This window comes from Uranotaenia lowii, chromosome 2, assembly GCF_029784155.1.
Source record: "Uranotaenia lowii strain MFRU-FL chromosome 2, ASM2978415v1, whole genome shotgun sequence".
Lineage (NCBI taxonomy): Eukaryota > Metazoa > Arthropoda > Insecta > Diptera > Culicidae > Uranotaenia > Uranotaenia lowii.
Genome location: NC_073692.1, coordinates 344,831,551 through 344,856,095, shown reverse-complemented (window position 1 = coordinate 344,856,095; position 24,545 = coordinate 344,831,551). Strand labels below are relative to the sequence as shown.

Below are 24,545 nucleotides of genomic sequence, written 5' to 3'. Positions count from 1 at the left end.
CAATGGCTTGCTGATGAATACCCTAAAATCATCTTAGTTTTTTTTGCAAGTGTTTTGATTTTCAAGTGAGTATCTATTAAGATATATCAAATTCAAAATACCATCTGTTGATTGAATTGCTATTAAAAACATTCACGCTTGTTATACATTTTTAATAGTTGAGAAATATGTTTGTAGAAAAAAAATTTTTCCAAGAAAATAGCTGGTTGATTTTAAGTTTAAATACAAATTTGGTTCATGTTTTATTTTTTAGTTTAAAAAAAAAATAAATTTATAAATTTTTTTGGAAATTTTCGAAACCAGAATTTTTTAAAATCAAAACTTTAAAAAGTGGACTTTTTACAAAGATCGCGTTTGCGGAATCTCTAAACATGATTTTTTTTTGTTGGCTCCAAACAAAAGTTTTTTCTCCGTATTTTAATTTACAATTGCGAGGGTGATCCCCCATGAGTCCCGACATTATGCAATTTTGAGACACCCTATTAGACAAGTTTTGTCGGATTGAATCAGTATATTTTTAGCCTTCATTCACGATTTGTGTGGTTAAATAACACAGAAGTGTTGTTCCAAGATTTCAAATAAATTGTTTAGACCCTCTACTGCATACGAGCCCATACTTTTATAACCTCGATTTTTACATTTTTCAGCATGATTTAGTATGGTAAAAGTTTTTCAAACAATTTAAATGCATCAACATTTTCATAAACGTCTTTGTCTAGAACTTTAAGCATTTTTTGTGTTCTAGCAAAGGGATAGATGCAATCTTATTTACAAGCGAAAAGTAATATTGGAGTTTTTTGTCCTGATTACATTAATCCTGATTATTTAATTTCCACTTTTAAATTCAAATAAATGATTGCGAAATGGGTGAGTTTTGTAAAAACTCGCGAGGCTATAGATGATCCCAGGCATTTCTTAGCTCGTTAGTGAAATCATTTTTTTTTTCTTTGCAAGCAAAGATAAAGTTTTATGATAAATATGCTCAGCAGATTTTTTTTTTCAAATATAAATTATTCAATTTAATTTGGAAAAATGGCTTGTTCTGTTAGCACTCAAATACCATGTACAAGGGAATTTTTGCTGAATGACTGGGAGAACAATTTCAGATTTTTTATCAACATGACTAAGCATCAAAGCCTCCTTAAAAATGACTGAATTCACGGCAAAACAATATTTGTAGTTCTGTGATTCGACCTTAAAATTTTGTGATGATTATCAGTGATGCTTTTTTCTGAAAATTCATAGAAAAATCATGCCGAACGTCGATGAATTAAGTATTATATTTGAAAGTAGGCAATGTTACTTTGATGGAGTTTGTTTAAAAATCTGTGAAATTCTGATTTTTTCTGAGATTTTAATAACATTGCTTAAAATGCAGCAATGAAATGATTTTATACGGGAAAGTTTTTTCATCCGTTGCAGAAAAAAATCTGGCCATCGAGGACAAAATTCGATTTGTAAAATAACATTTCGAATATTGGCGCAGAAGAGGGATTTAAAGTCAACAAATTTAATAATGATTTATTAAAAATATATTTTTATCAATACAAGTTTTCGTTGTGATCTGGCTCCATCCTTCCAGCTGAATCTGAAATGATGATGATCTGAAGCATCAATTCGAACAAAAAAGGGTTCAAACCTTTTTCGAGTCACAGAAAGTTGAAGGTCTGTGGTTCGAAAAAGGTAAATATTTTCAATTCTTTAAAAAAAGGGAAACAAACGATGATTTTGTTTGTAAGAAAAATCAGTAGAAAAAAGTTCAAATCGATTTAACAATTAAAAATGTGTAAAAATGATCAAGATTAAGTCATGCAAGTACTTGTTCAATTTTGACTTATATTATTCACCTTTTATGTTAAAAAACAGTGTTAGTTTTCTGTACTCTTTAAAAACATGAATTTGTTTTGGTTCCCCATTTTATCATCAAAAATTTGTCGTTTTAACAAATGACGTTTGTTAAAATGACAAAGTAAAGTTTTGCTAACTATTGTCAAATATTATTTTGAGTGTGGTCCATCGAAAATGTTTCAAGTTCAATTTGGCTCGTTGCTGCAAAAGGTTGCCCACCCCTGCCGTAGAGGATTAGCTTATAAAGGGTGATTTTTGAAATATTCAACCGTTTATATTACTAATCATTTCCATTTCAATAGACAATTTTCAGGAATTAGAAAGTGGATAAAAATTTAAAATATACACTCGCTCACCGAATTTCGCTATGAGTTATATGACGACAAAAAATTATCGCTGGAAATTCGAAAGATTTCAGCAGCAACTTTTACAAAAATAAGGATAAGCTTTGTTTTAAATTGTTCAAACAGCTAAATCTTTCAAATTTCAATTCTCATTTGTTTTTTAAATATCACATTTAGATATGTGGAAGGGTGGCAATAGACGTATGGGAAAAATTTCATGATCAAACTTTGAAAACCGACAATATACATCTTGTAGATTTATCCTAAAAAACTGTACTGTGCAAAATGTCAGCTCAATCGAATTTGATTTAGGGGTGCTTCAAAGCGCTCAAAGTTTCAGTGTTTTAGAAAATCGAAATAACCAAAGAAGACGACCAAAGGTTATCGGAAAAATAGCAATTTTAATTCTTTGCCAAACGACTAAAAATGCATAAACGTCGAAATCTAGAGTTATCTTAAAAAAGTTGTCAAAATTCGACTTTTAAATTTAAAAAATCATGATAAAGAGAAACCAGAAGAAATTCAAAAAATCTGAATCAAAAACTAAAGTCAATTGACTTAAAAATGCACGAATCGCATGAATGCATTTTTAAATCATTAAGAACCCAAATAAGAAGTTTGAAATATCAAATTTTCTTGGGTTCCCCGTAAGGTAATTTTTTAAATTTTAAAATTGATTTTTTTCGTGTTAGCACCAGATACCTACATTTTATGCATTTTTAAGTAATTTGGCATCAAAATATACATTTAGATTTTTCCGATTTCCTTTGGCCCCCCTTTTTATGAGTTTTGAGGGTCAAAAACCGAAAATTTGACCCATTTAGATGCCACCCTAATATGGGGTTCGTTTTTATGTGAATCCGTAAATAAGTTAAATAGATTACCTCAAACTATGTAGATCTATTTAATTTACAACATTATTATTACAAAATATGTTAAGCTGTTTCCCAATAAAAAAAAAGTTGCTCGGCATCTGTCATTTTCAATTGGTTTGAAATAAACCACACTCTCATTATTGCGTTTCAATGTAAGAAGCCACCCTTTTAGCACTGAGCCATAACGGAGGATAATAGCCACGAGCTACCAGAAAATTTATGACCAGAACTAGCACGAACAAAGTGCTTTTCCTTCGCCCTCTTTACCTCACCTCTTTGGCACGACTAAATGGTGAACGATCCAGTGAGAAGTGAAGAAAAAAAAACTCACTCTCCGGAACAATGTCACTGATGAAGCAGATTTTCACGCATCAGCGAGCCCCAAGTGGAGTTAACTTTCTAATCCCCCAGCAAGTGTTCTCTTCCTTTGGTCCGGTTTCCTAGGTTTTTTGTACGCCACCGCCTCAGCTCAAGTGGAACCACTCAAGATGATCCAGCCGAACACTTTTCGGTACAACTGAAGCAATTGAGATATGAAGAATGACTTTTAGCTAGAAGCATGAAGCCTACAAGGAAAGAAACACAAGAAACATTCTAAACTCTATCAAGGTAGAAGCAGCCTGGAAGCCCAAAGAGCCTCTGAGCCTAAGGTTCTTTCTCGATTGACTCGGGGCGTCTGGAATGGGAAAGCGGAAAAATTTGGGGTTGGTAAGGCGGATTGAGGCGTTAATGGTTTTGTTTTTCTTCCCGAGGAAAATTAAATCTCCCTCTGAGAGAGAACCCAGCTGCCGAAAGCTACCTGCAGTGAGGGTGGAAAAATATAGACATTATTTTTAATAAAGTGATATTAAATCATTGTGCTTAGATAAGAGAAGTACGATGTGGGTCGGTCTTCTGAGCTTACCTCGGAAAAGATGGCAGAATTAAAAGCACATTTGCCAGAAGCATCATCAGCAGTCGGCTAGTTGTAATTTTCTGTTTCTTAAGATGTGAACCACTTTTAATGGTTATACCTACTCTTTCATTTCCCCCTGATTGGCTGCAGGAAAAAGAAGATTCACCACCGGTAATTACCTGCCGCAAACCGCCGTCCGGCACCTGGCATTTAATAATTTTTATTTGTTTCTGTAATGGCCATCTGTAACTGAATGGGCCGAAATGATGAGGGCACCCTTCCGGATTGCCGATTCCGTTTGTTTTTGCTCTCCATTTGAAGGTGTGCAAAACGGCGGGCATTTGAGCCACTTTGAACGTGGAGGTAGAAGCTAGCTCATTATTACATCATTTCTCCCAACAACAAAAAAAACAAACGGATGGTCCAGCAATGGCTTGGTCCAAATGGAGACGGAAATGAGCCGTTTTCAGCAAACCTGCTGCCGAAAGACATTATGAAATTCCGGAGGTCGTTTCGGTGCGGGTTAATGACGATGATCATTGTCTGTCAAATGGATTAAGTTAAACGGTCTTAGCCGTTGAGGGCCAAACTTCCGCTAGAGGTTGAAATGGTTCTTCATTTGAAGACAATTGGTTTTTGGTGGTGTGAAGTGATTTGTTGACATTGTCATGTCATGATTATGGGAAGTTAAAGAAAATCAAAAAAAATTCAACCTGATAATTTGTTACACTCATTGTGAATTAAATTTTATCCAAAAAAGTCATACAAATCATAAGGTCGTATACAACATTTTGAATACTCATATTTTCATAGATTGAATGCGAAATTTGAAAAAGCATTGTGATTTTTATTATGATTCGCTTTGACATGGTTGGATATGTAGAAAAATTGAAGTTTTCAACAAGCTCAGGTCAAGTAAGGAGTGTATTCGGAAGAATTACAACACTTTGATTCGTGAATAACTTTGGGATGCATGGATGGAAATTCATAAAATTTTAACAAGCAATGTAATGTTTAAGTGTGCAAAATTTGATGGCAGTCTGTCCAGTGGTTCTAGAATAAGCGTTCAATACAAAAGCTCATAAACAATATTTTTTGGGCAGGATCGAGAAAAATTTAGAAAAATTCCAGTGCAGGACTCAAAAAACAGCAGGAAATCAACTCTTCAGTCAAAATTCATATGGCAAATAGTTTAAGGAGTCCTAGAGGACCTGTCAGTGAGCTTATATTTGAATAAAAGTAAAGATGATTGATTCCATGATGTGAGAGGATTGTGAGAGATCTGATCAAGCCGAAAACATCAATAAGAGAAGTGATGAAAACATGAATTCTTCTGACGGCTTCGTCTTGCTGACTTATAACAGGCCTAACTTGATTTTTATTTGGTAAATAAACTGCCAAATTGTTATATCAAACAATATGGTGGTCAAATCGTGCGCAAAATTCATGGACCGCTAGCGGAGAGATATTTTGAAAAAAATTGTATTGGACAGCAAAGCGTACTTTTTAGCGGCTTTTTGGCGGGTTTTCAGCCAGAAACATTCCATAGACAATCTTGCCTGAATATTTTGGAGATAAACAAGGAAACATAATTGAAAATTGATATCTACCCAGACAACCATTTGGTGGGTATATCAAATTCGCAACACAAATATACGTGCAAATAAACGTGTAAACAATTCGTATATAATGCAGCAAAACCAGTATATACGTATCATTTTGGAGGCCATATAGGTACATTAGCACACATATTCTTGATTTGGTTTATTTTGTCTTAATAAAATCATGCAATGTATTTAAATACGATACAGAGTATGCATGGGACCCACATTGTAGGTGCATATATACGAATTGTCGCAATAAAAACATGCAATGCATTTAAATACGATAAAGGATATTCATGGGCCGCACATTGTATGTGCAGATATACGAAAATGAGTTTAAATAACATTCATACGATATAATCTGTAAAATAATATACGACTTCTGGTTGTCTGGGTAGTATTTGAGGAGGCTGACAATCTGTGGAACCAGCAAATCAGTCAGTGTTTCATAAAGATTGACACGATCAAATGTCTTAGTATACAAAGAAGATTGTCTCCAAATGCAACCATTTTCTCTGCATTGCACTTTAATAGGTCTAACAAAGTTGATTCTCTGTTTTGGTTTTATCTGGAATTGCGCCATCACGCGAGAACTGTGGTGGAGAGATAAAAATCTTGTGCCGAAGAAGGACAATCGACTTAACTTGTCATCACTTTGCCCAAATTAAAACATTGAATAATTTTTGGGGTCAAGCTCCAGAAAACAGAAAATATTATCAAAAATAGCCTTGCTTTGGAAAAAGGGTGGTTCATAGTAAACATTATAGATGGCGCACTGGTTTCACAAATATTAAAATAGAAAAACTTCTTTAATGGATAATTATCATACAATACTAGTCCATACTAAACCGAAAATTATTGGTTTGTCGGTGGTTTGTTTAAATACACACTTCACTTGTTTGAACATGCATTCATTTCGCAGTCTTCTGGTCTTATCGCCTGTTTTCTAGGAATCAAATAGAACAATTATTGTTTTTTTACCGGCTTCAGTGCAATCAAAATATCGCCAAAACCGTTATATTTGTTTTCCTCAGAATAATCCACAAGAGCAGGTCTACAAAATCAAGTAAAAAATCAGAAGACTACGAATGAGCACTGGATTTTCTAAGCATAGTGGATATGATGATAAAATATGATGAATGTGCTCAGTACTCTTTTCAAATTAAGCAAAACATTCTTTTTTTCTCTCTCAAATACTGGAAATAAAAATTAAAACCACACATACTTCTTGTATATTATTGGCTTTACCTTTTTCGATAAGTGATTTTGGTGAGATGTTTTAGATTTCTTATCGAAATGACTCAGCATCAAAGATACCGAAATTTTTTTTTCAGATTTTTTGAATTTTATTTATCATACTTTAGCGTTGAAAACTAAAATACAAATGTGTAGGAAAATAAATAGAAAATGGCAAAACACAACAATTTAGCAGTGAATTTTTTCGATTGTTGACTAAAAAGATCTGTTTAAAAACATCTGTGATTGATTTTCCATCAATTTCATAAAAAAATCATACCAAACTTTGGCAAATTTAGTAATTTCACTTGGAAATCAAAAACTTTAAACATTAAATAGAAATGAGATCTTCACTAATCAGTGTTACAAATTCTATTCCAAAATAATTTCAATTGACTTGATGTATATTGAAAGTTTGTATTTAATTTCATGAATTAAGGAAGGAAATATTTTAACCAAGATTTTTATAGATACTAAATTTGCTAAAATTATAAATTTTTGTGTGATTAAGGCAACCATGTTTAACATCTCAATGATCTTATAAGTAAAGTAAAAACCATTTAATTCACTGTCTGTAGGAAAACGAATCAGGATTTTGAGGCAAAATTCAAGAAAAACTTATCGAAAAATCGCTCAGATAGCATTAATTTTATCTACAAATTTCAATAACGATTCAATGACCAACGCTGAAGTCAGCGTTTTGCCAAAATAAAATAATTTCCTGATTTGTAGCTGGTGCTGAGGTTTGACTCGAGAAGACATTTCAAATGGCACCTATTAAAACGAAAGAGGTTGTTTTTTTATTAAATGGGTAATTTTTTTTTATGATTCGCATTGAAAAGTTTCCATTTCTGAGAGAAAAAAAAGTCAAAGCCGAAGATTTCTTTGAATGGAAAATTGGAGTTTATTAACGGAAATAAAAATATTCAATAATTACCTATGATTAAAATTATGTGATATATCCAATCATTTTCGACCGATACTGTTCGATTTGTATTAAAAATGAATAAATATTCCAATATTTCAAATAAACAAAACACGAATTCGTTTGATTTTGCTTTAAAAATTCGATTCGTCAAAATGTCCCAGTTATCAAAATTTATCGTACTTTTAAAAAAAAATTCTAATCAAATCATTATTAGCTATGTTAATTTCAGTGCGGCCCGCCGGAATAATTAACAATTCAAATTGTCCCGTTGGTCAAAAAGGTTGATCATATTGGTCTTATTGTAGCGAAAATTATAATGTGATGTCGTTCCAAAAAAAATCGCTTAATTTTGGAAAATGTACTAAAATTGGATGTTGTCAAAATCTAATAATGCCATAATCCAATGCTACCAAAAACGAACGGGGTCTGTATTTCGTTTTACGACATAACTTGATGAACGTAATTCCTAAAATCTACTCGGTGCATGACAGCCGTTCTCTAATTTCTTGGACATCCCACATTAGCCAGATCGTCAGATTCGATCAAAATTCAAATAGGTTAACTTCGTGCCTAAGGAAGACAATCGGTCAAATTTGTCATAACTTCGACCAAATTAAAAATGGTGAGTAATTTTGAGGGTTTAATTTCAGGAATCGTAAAATGTTATCAAAAACAGCCATAGTTAGCATTTTGGGACATTACATTACATTACATTACATTACATTTCATTGCATTGCATTACATTTCATTACATTTCATTACATTTCATTACATTTCATTACATTTCATTACATTTCATTACATTTCATTACATTTCATTACATTTCATTACATTTCATTACATTTCATTACATTTCATTACATTTCATTACATTTCATTACATTTCATTACATTTCATTACATTTCATTACATTTCATTACATTTCATTACATTTCATTACATTTCATTACATTGCATTACATTAAATGACATTGCATTACTTTGCAATACATAACATTACATTTCATTACTTTTCATTACATTTCATTACATTTCATTACATTTAATTACATTTCCTTGCAATTCATTCAATTCCGTTACATTCTATAACATTTAATTATATTTCATTACATAACATGACATTTTATTACATTTCATTACATGTTAATACATGTTAATATATTTCATTACATTTCATAGCATTTCATTACATTTCATCACATTTCATTACATTTCACTACATTTCATTACATTTCATAACATTTCATTAAATTTCATAACAATCCATAATATTCCACAACATTTCATTAAATTTCACAACATTTCATTAAATTTCATTACAATTCACTACATTTCATCACATTGCATTACATTTCATTACATTTTATTACATTTAATTACATTTCATAACATTTCATTACATTTCATTACATTTCATTACATTTCATTACATTTCATTGCATTTCATTACATTACAATGGTCATTTTTTGAAAATTTTCCTTCAAATTAAAAAAATATTTCCTTAGAACTTAGAATGCAAAGAAGTTTTTGGATTAAAAAATGTTATGATACCGATTAAAAGCATAGGATAGCTCATTTAAAAGCACTGAAATATTTTTCATCAGAATTTTTGAAAGTTTACAGAAGTTTTTACGCAGACGTGTGTATAAGCAATTCATACACAAGTCTGCGATAAAACTTCTGTAAACTTTCAAAAATTCTGATTAAAAATATGTCAGTGCTTTCAAATGGGATATCCCATGATGAATCTAGTATGGTGGTCTCACATGCCAAATCGCATGTTCAATCATATTGAAAAAAGTTTTGACAGCTGGCTGAAGTTTTTACGAAAAAGGGAGTCCAGGGATGCCAGGTGCTTGAGATACAAAATTAAAGAAAAAAGTTTATGTTTGTCTGTGCATGTCGTAGACCAAAGATCAAAAAAATTAAAATAAAATTGGGTTTTAGTTTATTACCTTAATTACAATACACTCAACACTTTTCGGATGCTCCGAAATAGCTGTGATTAACCGTGATAATAGCAAAGATCTTTAAAGGGTGCACCAAACAACCATAATCCTAAACCGGATGTTGCTAGTCCGATCGATGGCATCAAGGTCGGACTCAGGGTGTTCACCATCGAAGCGGCAGTCGAGGCTACATCATTCATTACGACACTGCCACCGGTTCCCTCGTTCAAAAGGGCCAAAAACTCCATCTAGTTTTCCCAAATGATACCCATCAGATCCGGATTACTCGATTGGATCTTCTGGAGCAGCGATGGCAACAGACGAGGGTCCTCCTGAAGCAGCTGTTTCATCTCGATAAAGATCAGACGTTCCTGCAGGAAGACCAGCCGCTTCTCGGACGATGGAATGTCATACCTCGCCATGTTAACATCCGATTAGATGACTTTCTGCTGCTTCCAGACAGCTCTTGGAAGAAAATAGTGTTGAATAAGCATAAATCTGTTATACGTAATAGATAAAAAAAAGTAACTCACTGCTACCGACAAAACTGGCACCGTCATATATTGGTTCAACGTCTTCCAGCTTTGCTTACCAGCCCGGAACTCAGCCGAAAGAATTTTTGCGCTTCTATGGATTATATTTGCAAAAATCATGGCGAAATCTTTATCTGAGCAATATATTGATGATTGGCAAAACTCCGTGTTTTACAAAAATCAGAGCACCTGGCATCCCAGCCAGCCAGCCAGCTGTCAAATTTCGGCTGCGTTTCGCTCCCACCGCCACGCCGCATCCAACCCTCGTCTTCTTTTTGCCAAAGTGAGAACACCATTCCTAGATTCATCATGGGCTATCCTATGCGAGCGAATTCGACTTAAAACTATCAAAGATTAATTTTTCCTATTAAACACATAAGAACAGTTTTATTTATTTGAAAAGAAAAAAAACTCTCTCAATCAATTCTATTCTGCATAGTTTTTAAGATTTTGAAACTTTATAAAGAAAAAAGTTCGAAATATAATCAAAACAACATCGGAATATTTTTTTTATTATTTTTGCTTTAAAGTGCAATAAAAACTCTGCATTTTGAGTGCAAAACATTTCTATTTCGTTTAAATAGCTCCGGGATAGACTCTTTTAAATGCGTTCAGATTTTGGGTGATCCATGTTTGATGTAGTTTTAATATACCGATAAATCAACACGCTTTTTGCAAGAAGTCTTTTCTTGGCGTGATACGATTTCGATTATTTTTTTGCTATAACAATTTAAATACAGCTTTGGAAAGATTTTCAGAAGGCCAAAATTTTCACTGTTGTGATGTGACTCGAAAGATGTCTAAAATTAATAAAAATTAAAATAGGGTTATTGATCTCGTTTTCTAAAAACTGTGAAGATTTTTGATGAGCCATCCATGTTTTCAAATTAAAAACTAACGTAATAAAAACCAGGGAAATCAGCGTTTTTAACCAAGAAAAACCTGGAAAGAATTTGTAATTTTCTTAAGATAAAATCGCTAACCCTTGATATCTTTTTTCTGTTTCCATTATAGAAGTTTTACCATATTTGTGCCATTCGCGAGTTTAAATCAATGCTGCAGTTGGCGGACAATTATTAAAAAACTCATTCGGTACATCTGTTCACTACGGTCGATGTTTTCTTTCGGGCTCGAACTTGCGAACATCGGACAACTGAAATGCCGACTGAGCTATTACACAAGCCACTTCTCTGAATATTGCTTTTTCAAACGAGTATAGCAATTATTGATTCAGCAAAATAACATAGTTCTTATTTGAGTAACACAACTGAACGTTACTTTGGGTCCTTTAAAAGTTATAGCTCACCAAATTATAAAAACAATCAAATTTTTTTTTGCCCATATTATTTTGCAAACTTCTATCAAACATTGTTTGCTGGAAGATGTTTGTTATTCATTGAGATTCAAAATATTTCTTATGTGAAAAAAAAAGAATTGAATTAAAACTTTTTTCCGCATTTCAACTAGATTCCATGACCAAGACCAAGTAATTTATCAAACTCTGGAATATTTTAATAACTGAGTGAATTTTTGTAAATTATATTATTTTTATTTATTTTTTATTAAGTTTTTTGAAAACATACTTTAAAAGTATGAAAGAGGGAAAAATTGATGCCAATAGTTTTTGGCCTGCAGACAAATCACATTACCAAAATTTCGTCCGCTACCTGAAAACGTTGCCCCCCATGAATTAAATTTAGTTCGAATTTAAGCAAGGTTGCTTCAAACTAGTTGTTAAAAACAACGAGGTCTTCAACCTTGCATGCCATACTTTCTTCCACACGTATGCACAAAATTGGGCAATTCAGGATAATTATGTAAAAAAAAGAAAATCTTAACAAAATCTAGCTTTTTTTTTTCAAAAACATACATGAGAAAAAATGGAAAATTACTTGAAATTTGAAGTTTTCATTGAATCACATTGAATTGTTAAATTCGTTTCTAGGGATTACGCAAAAATTTATGTTCCTTTTGAAATTTTTAGAAATCGGTTTTGAACTTTGAACACGTAATCTTTTAAGTTTCAAAGAGAAATTCTTTTTTTTTTATTTCATCTAACAAACAATCTGAATAAGGCCAAAAAAATCCCGGAAGTAATAAACAATGAATAAGTATCTCGATCAGATTTGACTTATCTTGAATTTTTTGTTGGATTTATGAGCAAGCCTAGGATATATCAGGAAAATCTTTAATTAACGATAATCAAAGTATTAAGCTATACTTGTCATCATTCTCCTGTGCGATTCAAAGTGAAATATTCATAGATAGATCTTTTATTAAAACCATAAGTTTTTGATGATTGAGTAGATTTTTCAACATGACTTTTGGATATTTAATAAGTTTTCTAACACCATTTTGAAAAATTGACAAGTCTGTTTTTGTATAATTATTTTAAATAAATATATTCTGGTTAACATTTTTTGGCCGGTATTTGGGGCCAAATGTTCAGTACATCTATTCTTCTTAATGTTAAGTTTTAATGGAAATCTGGAAACAGAACCTAAATTTAGGAGAGTGAAATTCAAATCTTATCTTCAAAATTAAATCTTTCATAATATTAATCCAACTGCCAGTTAAATATTCTAAATGTTTGTGTTGGATTTTCAAACTCTAAACATTTTAAAGTAAAATAGAATTCAAAAATTTAAAAAGTATCATTAAAACACCAAAGACGTCTAGTTTATTGATCAAAAACTCTCATAGAGAAGATTCTCAGATAATTTAAGGATAATGATTTTAGCTTACAATTTTTTACAAAACGAACACAAACATATAAAGGAAAAAAAAATAGAACAGGTATTTATTGAAGCATAAATTAATATTAGGATCCTAATTTAAAACAAACATTCATCCACCTTCTTCCCATTCTATTTTCACATTCCATGACTTATGAACACCGCTAAGTTGATATATTTTCTGTGTGGCTCCAACTTTCGCTTACACTTTTCACCCGACTACGCCGAGGCAAGCAATTTCAATATATCATCAGTCAATGAGGCCATTAAAGTTATTATCCATCCAATGTGCTGTTCCCACAACGCCCGCCCCGGAACCTACCTCATCCTCGCAGGACTTGCGGAAGGTTCTGGTTTTGGTCCACGTGCTGTGGAAGGGTGGTTGGGTGACTCGATTTTCTCGGAAGACGATTCTGTTCCTGGTACTCTCAAGTCAAGGCTCTTTTTCGATGTGGATGCAACTTGCTTCGACAAATATCGGAACCCTCGGCGAATGGAATGGAAAAGAAAACGAAGCTTCAAGACGAGTCATCCTTCCGATGGGAGCCGGAATAGAAAGGAAAAAAAACCTCGAATGCCAGAAGCTGATTCCTGATGCCGGGAATGTCTTGTTGACTGACGATGAGTTTGGATGTGGGTGGAAGGATGAGGACAAAATGTTGACGTATAGATGAAAATTCTTGGTAATATTGACGGCGTCGTCCTCGTGTGGATGTTCTGGTACCATTACGTGAGAATCAACCGAAAGATGGAGAAGAAAACCGTTCTTCCAGGGCCAGACAACGAGTGAAAGGTATCAGGAGCAGACATAAGGACGGATGAAATATTTTTCGGTCCTACCGCAAACCGAAACGGGATGAGGTTTTTCATCTTACCATCTTCTAAGCTCCGCTGGGAAAAATTAATAATTTTCCATTGACGCTTGAATGGGTCCGGGCAGCTTCCATAGAAGCATTTTAAAGTTGTTCGCTTTATGACGGTGATCTTAATATATGCTTTTGGGGTGTGAATTTTTCGACGAATACCTAACAGATAAATTTGAATTTGCCTCATTTTTGTCGAACATTTTTCTCAATTTCCGGACACCGGAAAAAGGGCAGCATCAAAACACCGCAGACCAAAAGCACTTCGAAAGTTTCCTTCTATGCCCCCGAAAAATCAACCCTACAGGGAGCCAATAAAGCGAGAAAACCCCCCATGAAAAGAGATTATGCGAGTTGAAGGAAAGCGATTTAAGGTTTTCGGGTGGGTAAAAGTCCAGACTGGAATAAAGAAGCAAGCAGAAAAAAAAGATCAACGCTGAGCCCCTGCAACAGCACTCAAAATTTTCTGCTCTTCAGATTCAAATCGGTCTTGGGTCAGGAAAAGTAGTAGCACAATCCTCATCAGTCGGAAGTGAGTTCTTTGTCCTTTTTTCCGGCCATCCATCCTTCCGTGTCCGGTGCTGCGGCACCTCTGCTGGATATACCTTTGGGGACACAGTTGAATCAAACTTTCTGGTCTCTCCCCCAAAGGATGAAGCAATATTCAAATATAAGTGGTGGCGACCGAGGAAAAATGCGGAGGTGGTCCAAGCCAAACTTTGCTTCAACAACATGGCTGGAAAATGAATTTATAAATAATTCATAAGCCACAGAAAACCGCCGACCGACGACGACGACAAGAGCAGTTTCTACTTAAGTTCGTCTGGGGGGACCAGCTGGTCCCCGACGCTGCTGGGAGATGACAAGGTTCCGACTGACGTTAAGCAGTTCGGTTCACAAAAGGTGGATTTCATCAGGAATAATTCATTGTTTGAGCTTTTCTTTCGATAAAACCTCTCTTGGTTTAAAACAATGAGAAAATTATCAAAAATGTATTTATCTTATAAGCAACAGTCTTCATCCGCAGTGTTCGGACGACAGTCTTCAAACGAAAAGCTTCAAACGACTGTCTTTAGATGATTGTCTCCAGACGAAAGTGTTCAGACGACAGTCTTCAGACGACAGCCTTCAGACGACAGTCTTCAGACGACAGTCTTCAGACGACAGCCTTCAGACGAGAGTCTTCAGATGACAGTCTTCAAACGAAAGTTTTCAGACGACAGTATACACACGACAGTCCTTAGAAGAAAGTCATTAAACGACAGTTTTTAGACGACAGTCTTTGGACGACAGTTTTCAAACGACAGTCTTCAGACGACTGTCTTAGCAGTACAGTCTTCAGACGTCAGTCCTCAGAAGACAGTCATCAGACGACTGTCTCCAGACAGCAGTTTTAACAGTCATCAGACGACAGTCTTTAAACGACAGTCTTTAGACGACAGTCTTTAGACGACAGTCTTTAGACGACAGTCTTTAGACGACAGTCTTTAGACGACAGTCTTAAGACGACAGTCTTTAGACGACAGTCTTCAGACGACAGTCTTCATACAATTCTTAGACGACAATCTTCAAACGACAGTCTTCAGACAACATTCTTCAAACAACAGTCTTTAGACGACAGTCTGACTGTCTTCAGACAATAGTGTTTAGATGAGAGTTTTCAGACGACAATCTTTAAATCAGACGACAGTCTTAAGGCGGCAATCTTCAGAAAATAGTCTTCAGATGACAGTCTTCCGACGACAGTCTTCAGACGACAGCCTTCAGATGACTGTCTTCAGATGACTGTCTTCAGACGACAGTCTTCAAATAAAATTCTTCAGACGATAGTCTTCAGCAACAGTCTTCAGATGACAGTCTTCAGATGACAGTCTTCAGACGACAGTCTTCAGACGACAACCCTCAGACGATCGTTTTTGAACAACTGTCTTCTGATGACTGTCTTTAGATGACAGTCTTCAGACGACAGTCTTCAGACGATAGTCTTCAGACGACAGTCTTCAGACGAAAGTCTTCAGACGACAGTCTTCAGACGACAGTCTTCAGACGACAGTCTTCAGACGACAGTCTTCAGACGACAGTCTCCAGACGGCAGTCTTCAGACGTCAGTCTTCAGACGACAGTCTTCAGACAGTCTTTAGAAGACAGTCTTCAGACGACAGTCTTCAGACGACAGTCTTCAGACGACAGTCTTCAGACGATAGTCCTTAGACGACAGTCTTCAGATGACAGTCTTCAGACAGTCTTTAGACGACAATTTTCGACAGTCTTAAGACGACAGTCTTAAGACGACAGTCTTAAGACGACAGTCTTAAGACGACAGTCTTTAGACGACAGTCTTTAGACGGCAGTCTTTAGACGACAGTCTTCAAACAGTTCTAGGACGACAATCTTCAGACGACAGTCTTCAAACGACAGTCTTCAGACGACAGTCTTCAGACGACAGTCTTCAAACGACAGTCTTCAGATGACAGTCTTCAGACGACTGTCTTTATACGACAGTCTTCAGACGAAAGTCTTCAGAAGACAGTCTTCAGACGATAGTCTTCAGACGACAGTCTTCAGAAGACAATCTATTGACGACAGTCTTCAGAAGCCAGTCTTCAAATGACAATTTTCAGACGACAGTCTACAGACTACAGTCTTCAGATGACAGTCTTCAGACGACAGTCTTTAGACGACAGTCTTCAGACGACAGTCTTCAGACGAAAGTCTTCAGACGACAGTCTTCAGACGACAGTCTTCAGACGACAGTCTTCAGACGACAGTCTTCAGACGACAGTCTTCAGACGACAGTCTTCAGACGACAGTCTTCAGACGACAGTCTTCAGACGACAGTCTTCAGACGACAGTCTTCAGACGACAGTCTTGAGAAAGTCTTCAGACGTCAGTCTTCAGACGACAGTTTTCAGGCGTCAGTCATCAGACAGTAGTCTTAACAGGCATCAGACGATAGTCTTCAGACAACAGTCTTTAGGTGACAGTCTTCAGACAGTCCTTATACCTCAAACTTCATACAACAGTCTTCAGACGACACTCTTCAAACAACAGTCTTCAGATGACAGTCTTGAGGCGACAGTCTTCAGACGACAGTCTTCAGACGACAGTCTTAATACGACAGTCTATAGACGACAGTCTTCAAACAGTTCTAGGACGACAATCTTCAGAAGACAGTCTTCAGACGACAGTCTTCAGACGACAGTCTTCAGACGACAGTCTTCAGATGATAGTCTTCAAACGACAGTCTTCAGACGACAGTCTTCAGACGACAGTCTTCAGACGACAGTCTTTAGACGACAGTCTTCAAGCAGTTCTAGGACGACTATCTTCAGACGACAGTCTTCAGACGACAGTCTTCAGATGATTGTATTCAGACGACAGTCTTCAGACGACAGACTTCAGACGACAGTCTTCAGTCGTCAGTCCTCAGAAGACAGTCATAAGACGACTGTCTTCAGACAGCAGTCTTAAAAGTCAACAGGCGACAGTCTTCAATTGACAGTCTTTAGACGGCAGTCTTCAGACAGTCCTTAGACGACAATATTTAGACGACAATCTACAGACGAATGGCTTCAAACGACAGTCTTTAAACGACAGTCTTCAGACGATTGCCTTTAGACGACAGTCATCAAACGACAGTCTTCAGTCGACAGTCTTCAGACGACAGTCTTCAGACGACAGTCTTCAGACGACAGTCTTCAGACGACAGTCTTCAGACGACAGTCTTCAGACGACAGTCTTCAGACGACAATCTTCAGACCACAGTCTTCAGACGACAGTCTTCAGACGACAGTCTTCAGACGACATTCTTCATACGACAGTCTTCAGACGACAGTCTTCAGACGACTGTCTTCAGACGAGAGTCTTCAAACGACAGTCCTTAGGCTTCAGTCTTGAGAAGACAATCTTAAGATGACTGTCTTCAAACAATAGTCTTTAAACGGTAGTCTTCAGACGGCAGTCTTCAAGCAGTTGTCCTCAATTTTTTTTCACAATAAGTAGAAGTATTCCACAGTTAAAATCAATCGGGTTGAATTTTTTCCAAAAGTTAAAATCTCAAGTTGAGCTATTAAAACAATAGAAAAAAGAATACTATTTTAAAATTAGTGAAGTGTTAAAAGTTGAGATCATTTGCAAAGAAAGCATTCCACTTCAAAATTGAGCTATAAATAAAAAAAAATTCAAACCATTCAACAATGCATTTGTTATATGAACTTTTGGAAGAAAAAAATTTCTACAAGCTCATTCTCCAGAAAAAGAAAGTTCCAAATGATAATTTTTTTTACTGTACTGTAAAATTTTCATCGAGACGACTTTGTTTTGTCAATAAATTTGAAATAAAGACTCGAAATTGTTTTGAAACAACGAAAAAAAATACACAACATGCATTTGTTTTTTGAACAAATCTAAAATCAATTGGAGATTATTTTATGTGCGTATGTTTTAACTTCCTTCAGATTTTTCGTTTTTTTTTATTTAAAATAAATACAAGTTCCGTTAAAATTTCTACGTCTTTGGATTTCTTTGAATAAACATATTATAAGGATGTTAGGACAATGGGACATTTGTCCGAATTTTTTTTTAATCGAACAGATGCAAGGCTAAGGTTGACAGATTTCTCGGTTTTATCCAAGTTTGCTTGGATAATTAAAACAAGACTTTGGAACAGTACGGCACGCCCTGGTTCTCCGGATTTCATTGAAGATGCCAGGATTTTGTCCGGATTTTTTCACTTTATTTTTCAAATAAAAAAGGAAATTTTGTTGATTTTTTTTATTCATGCCTTAAAAAAATGAAATTCTTTGAGAAAATTTTAAAAATAATCATGAAAGGTTTTTCGGAAGCCTTAAATACAATTTGAAATAATCGATGAGTCATAGAGATTTAAAGAAAAAAATTTGATATATTTTTTTCTTGATTTTTGTTGATTAATCTCTGGTTTTTGACAAAAACTTCTTGGATATTTTCCGGATTTTTGGTCGTCAATTTTGAAATCAAATGAAAAGATTTTGCCAGGTTTTTATATAGTATTGCTCAGATTTTTCCAGCTCGAATACTTGCAGAAAATTTTTGCATCACGTTTAATTCGATTGTTTTTTGGAAGCATCGAGCAGCATCGATATGTTTCGAAAAAACAACTCTTTTGATTTTGATTCAATAAATATTGCCTGATTTCAGAATTCAAAAATTGAAATAAAAAACGCAGTTTTTGGCAAAGTTTAAAAAAAAAATCCCTAGGTATTGTCCGGCCCGGCAACTAGTTGAAAAAAATCTAGAATGCTCATGCTATCCTGGTTTGTCCGGATATTCAATACAAAATTTGGGAAAAGTCCGGCCCGGATTTCTTCGAAAAATGCCCGGATTTTGCCCGGATTTATTCACTTTATTTGGCAAATCCAAAAAAATAAAACAAATTGTGCTGTAACTTTTTTATTTTTGCCTCCAGAACGAAATTTTTGAGCAAATTTTATGAAATAATCATGAAATGTGTTTTGGAAAACTTCATATCTGTCGATGAATTTTGATGAAAAAGAATTTTTTTTTTCAATTTGATTTCCTTGATTTTTGTTGAGTTATTTCTGAGTTTTGTCAAAATTTGCCCGAATATTGCCCGAATTTTCGTTTGTCAATGTTGAAATAAAATAGACGGTTTTTGCCAGATTTTTTTAAAAATCGCCCGGTATTGTCCGGCCCGGCTACTAGTTAAAAAAAAATCTGGAATACTAATGCTAGGCTCAATCAGTGGCTCAATGATTATTAGGATGAAAGAACGTTAGACTGGAAGGATGTTAAGCCAAAAAAACGATACCACAATTAGTCTTTAGGCCGAATGATCATTATGCCAAACGGCAAAATTTGGAGAAATGATAAATTTTTTTAAACCATTTTCGGTTCGAAATGTGGGTTAATTTTTTTAACAACTTATTTAACGAATTCCTTTATTATTGTTTGCTTTCAATGGCCTAAAATTTTAAATATTCAAAACTGCATGTTCCTCATAGTCACTAGAACTTCCTTTAGTTCTGCCATGAATTTTTTTTTTTATGTCGCTGGTAGAAGTCGTTGCATTTTTTTCAATTTCATATTTGTTACTGATTTCAACCCACCAAACGATACCAACTCCAGTTAAACGAAGGAAATCAATTAGAGTTTTTTGTCATCAAATTTTAAACTCCAACTAACAAAATTTAAACTATTTTTTGTAATCCGTTTGAAAAATAATTTTGAAAGATTGAATCATTAACATACGACTTTGATAGTTCCTCATGATTCCTCATGATTGCATCGAAATGACAGCACATTTTTCACAAGCACAAGGTGACATTGAAGCGACAAAATTCTTGCAATAAATTCTTCGTCTCGATTGTTTCTGGGATGTTACGGCTTGCAACCACAAAAACATTCCAAGGCAACAATGCCAAACATCAATTCCTGGACTGCAAGAGACTGAAACACAGCATTCAGGCAGAAAAAGGGGTAACCATCACATATGGGCCAAGATAGTCATCAGGAAAAGCCATCTTTCCAAGGTGAAAATTCTTACTGTTTCCTCTTTTTACATGAAGACAGGTCCAACGCAAATTATGAGAACCGTCCCGATCGGTCAAAACTAGACCAAAACAAGCCTTCAGGGACGTTCGGAAAAGATTGACCATCTGTGAAGATGGTCCTGTGGGTAAAAACCGCAGCTGCAATTTCTGCATCGAAACTGCAGGGGAAGCAGGACGAGAGTGAGGTTTAGCCACCGGCCAAATTGCAAAACCATCCAACATTCCGGGGACCTTCTGTCGACACTCATTCTTCGGATCGTTGTCGTCGTCATCGTCGTCATCCTCGAGAGATGTCCTGCCTGGATGTCCTCTCAGAGATGATGCTGACGATGACATCAGAATTGCTTCCTGTGTGATGGGCCAGTGCATCGCGTTAACTGCAAATCAATTTGCATGATTTGCCCGGGAGGTGTAAACCTGGCCAGGGAAAACATAGTCATGAGAGGACGGTGTTGCCAGTTTCAAATTGGTATGACTATAAAGTAGTATAGACAAACTAAGAAATTTTTTAACTTCTCACAAAAAAAAAAATCTGTGACTGTTCAATGATGAACTTCATTGATAAACTAAGCCAAAGATACATAAAAAAATTAAAATTATTATAGGTATTTATGAAATTTTTATAATTGTGTCTATGAATTCAAAAAGAGACTTTAATTTTAATTAATTTTCAAATTTATCAAAAAATTCAAAATCTGAACAAGTATGTTACAATTTGGAACATCTGTGATTCGGCACGTCTAATCTCAAAATGTTGAATAAAGATGTTTTCCTACATTTTCCTTTATTTTGAGGACTCTAAAATTGGCAACACCAATCATTTCGACAACCGAACCTCAGCAAAATAATGGAACCTTGCAGCAATGGTTGACTTTTGCAGGATGTAGCTTGGCACTGGAAGTCATTTAGCTTTCCTGGTTATTTTAGTCAAACGGACACAGGCTCGTCAATCGATTGAGAATGTGTGTGACTTGGCACGTCCGTCAGGCAGGAGTCCTCGATCAGGGAACCGGAAGGATTTGGCCTTGGTCGAAAACCAATTCCATTCCGGTGAGTTGCTGTTGCTTCTGCTTCTGGTGTTGATGATGTTGTAAACCCCCCTTCCTCATCAAGAGTGTGTCTAGGTTTTGGGTCCGTCGAGAAAAGATCCGGAAAACAACCGGCTTCCCACATTACCTGTGAAAAGGGGAAGGGGGCCAGATTTTTCCGGGAGCCAAGAGACTTCGTCAGCTTTTCTTGTGAAAGTTTTATCATGATACGATAGGAGCAGAAGCGATTGCTGCATCTCGTTGGAATGTGGCTTACGATATGGGAGATGCTGCCAATATTGGAACCTGGACCTGCCTGACGTTGCGAAACTGTGAACACATTCTCTTTGGGTGGTGACGACGTTCGAGGAATCCCAATGTGGCCCCCGTTTCTGGGACCGGGTTGATGAGTTTTGGCCCTGCTCAAACCGGAGATAATTTTCGGTTGCAATTTTCGGTTGTAATTAGAACGGTATTTTTTGTGGAGACCATGCCAAACTCATTCATTTGACGATGTAAATAAAATGTTATATATGGATGCATTAAAAAAAAAACTACCCACTGGTAAAATAAACTAAATGCGGTGGTCAAATCGTGTGCAAAATATTTTGACCACTAGCGTGAAGAAGTTTTGAAAAAAAAAATCGTAATTGGCATAACTTTTAAGCAGGCACCTGGCAGGTTTTCAGCCAAAATCTTTTCGTTGACAAATCTCGCCTGTATTTTTGGAGTTAAATGGCGAGAAAGAACTGAAAAAAAAAACGTTTTTCCTGCATAACACTTTAAAGGACCCACAAAGTTTAGACCTTTGTTTTGATTGGATCTAGAAACGAGCCATTACGCATAATCTGTGGTTGAAGGATAGAAAGTCAAATATTATGTTTCTGTTAATTTTTGATTTTTTAATAAATTTTTGCACATTTTGCCTTTTTTGACATTTTAAGCAAATTTTTGTCAATTTTTTTACAAATTTTTGTCAATTTTTGTTAATTTTTATCAGTTTTTGTTAATTTCTATCAATTTTTTTCAGATATTGTCAATTAATATTTTAATAAACTTTTGTCAACTTTTGTTAGTTTTTGTAAATTTTTGTCAATTTTTGTCAGTTTTTATCAATTTTTGTCAATTTTTGTCAATTTTTGTCAATTTTTGTCATTTTTTGTCATTTTTTGTCATTTTTTGTCATTTTTTGTCATTTTTTGTCATTTTTTGTCATTTTTTGTCAATTTTTGTCAATTTTTGTCAATTTTTGTCAATTTTTGTCAATTTTTGTCAATTTTTGTCAATTTTTGTCAATTTTTGTCAATTTTTGTCAATTTTTGTCAATTTTTGTCAATTTTTGTCAATTTTTGTCAATTTTGATAGCCTTGATTTTGAAAAAGATTTTTTTGTCAATTTTTGTCAATTTTGTCAATTTTTGTCAATTTTTGTCAATTTTTGTCAATTTTTGTCATTTTTTGTCATTTTTTGTCAATTTTTGTAAATTTTTATCAATTTTTGTCAATTTTGATAGCCTTGATTTTGAAAAAGAATTTTTTGTCAATTTTTGTCAATTTTTGTCAATATTTGTCAATTTTTGTCAATTTTTGTCAATTTTTGTCAATTTTTGTCAATTTTTGTCAATTTTTGTAAATTTTTATCAATTTTTGTCAATTTTGATAGCCTTGATTTTGAAAAAGAATTTTTTGTCAATTTTTGTCAATTTTGTCAATTTTTGTCAATTTTTGTCAATTTTTGTCAATTTTTGTAAATTTTTGTAAATTTTTGACAATTTTTGTCAGTTTTTGACATTTTTTGTCAGTTTTTGACAATTTTTGTCAATTTTTGTCAATTTTTGTCATTTTTTGTCATTTTTTGACAATTTTTGTCAATTTTTATCAATTTTTGTAAATTTTTGTCAATTTTGATCGAAAATAGCCTTGATTTAAAAAAAAAATGGAAGGATCACTCACAGTAAACATTAAAGATGGCACGAGTGGTGCCCAAAAATAGAAGACGAAAAACTTCAATGAAGGACGCTATCTCAAAAACCATTTGACAGAATGTCACAAAAATTTGCACATGTAAAAACTTTTATTACAAGGCAGCTCTGCTGAAAATTTCGTCAATTTCCATCCATGCATTCACAAAACCAAAGTGTTGCATTTTTTTTTCGAGTACACCCCTAAAGTGGCAATGGCAGAATTAAACTCAAAATCAAACACGGCTTAGGTTAAAAAAATTCAAAACTTGTTGTATGACTCCAATGAAAAAATGTATCAAACACCAGTGGAATTTCGTTATTTAACAACTGTTGCATACAAGAAGTGGTTCAAAAAACATTCAAATTATAACCAATGGATAATATTTTTGCTAATGTTCCATACTAGATTGCCATTTATATTCAAAATTTCCAATCAATTAAATTAAGTGATTCTTTATTACAAATGAAATATATTTCTGTGAATTATTGAGACTTAAAAACACAAAAAGGAGTTTTCAATTTTTTAATTATTTTCTAATAAAATCATCAAAGGTCTTAAAATAATGAAACATTTATATTTTAAACTTCAGCAAACTAGTTGTTAAAGTTGACAAATAAATGAATTGGAATGAAAAAATAATTTGACTCTTAAAAAATTTGAACAAAATTTAGAAAAATTGTAAAAATTATAATACGCAATGCATTTATCTTGAAAAACATTTGTTCAAAAATTGTTTTTTTAAATTTTACTTCAGTTTGGAATATTTTTACAAAGCATTTTCCATTGAGCGCAGGAGTATGTTTGATAGTTTATTTTATGTTTTATAATAAGAGCATCTGTAATTCCAAAATTTATGAATTGAAATGAAAAACAAATTTGACATTTAAAAATTTGAACAAAATTTAGAAAAATAGTTAAAATTTAAAAAAATTGGCGAAAAAAAATGAAGGTTTTCCAAACACGAAAATCGTTTTGTACATCTTTTTAAAATCTTTAGAAAAAAAAAACATCCTTTAGTAAAAATTTATCATTGATCACTTTCTTGAAATATTCAACTGAAATTCTATGAATATACGACTTAAAATATCCACGTGTTTCCAGAGTCATCTTATTAACTCTCTACTTCATGAAATAAGAATCGATTGAAAAATTTTTTATCAACGGAAATAAGTTTTGAGCTCAAAAATGT

General features: G+C 34.1%; 1 protein-coding gene across 2 annotated transcripts in view; it reads left to right on the top strand.

Moving 5' to 3' along the window:
- The window catches only part of LOC129749464 (insulin-like growth factor-binding protein complex acid labile subunit), an 835,561-nt gene that overhangs the window by 262,903 nt on the left and 548,113 nt on the right, over positions 1-24,545 (top strand). The window lies entirely within an intron of this gene.